Genomic DNA, 551 nt, shown 5'->3' with positions numbered 1-551 from the left:
TGTATGTTCTCGAAATGCGTTTGTCGAGTGCGCATTAAGAAAGTTTCTATACAAGTTTCTGAACGAACTCCTTAAGAAAAGTTCTTCAAAAGTTCCCAATGAAAGAATCATTTGAAGCATCTGGTTGTCAGAAATGTTTTGACTACTTGTGGAGCCAAAACGGACTCCGTTTGAGTCAGATATCCATGTTTCAGTTAACACTGCGCAAAACTGATTCCGAACGACAGTTACAGACTAGTTCTTGTGTAGTTGCATTCGATTTTTTCCATTCTACTTCACTAAACATATCCATATGAGATCCGATTACTTGTAGGGAAATGCAAGAGACCTCAGTTATGATGATGCACTAGGTCCATAGCTGGGACTTTGTGTATGTTCTCGAAATGCGTTTGTCGAGTGCTCATTAAGAACGTTTCTATACAAGTTTCTGAACGAACTCCTTAAGAAAAGTTCTCCAAAAGTTCCCTATGAAAGAATCCTTTGAAGCATCTGGTCATCACAAATGTTTTGACTACTTGTGGAGCCAAAATGGACTACGTATGAGTCAGATA

Source organism: Triticum aestivum, chromosome 6D (genome assembly GCF_018294505.1).
Source record: "Triticum aestivum cultivar Chinese Spring chromosome 6D, IWGSC CS RefSeq v2.1, whole genome shotgun sequence".
NCBI classification, from domain to species: Eukaryota; Viridiplantae; Streptophyta; class Magnoliopsida; order Poales; family Poaceae; genus Triticum; species Triticum aestivum.
Note: the sequence above shows the minus strand (reverse complement) of the source record.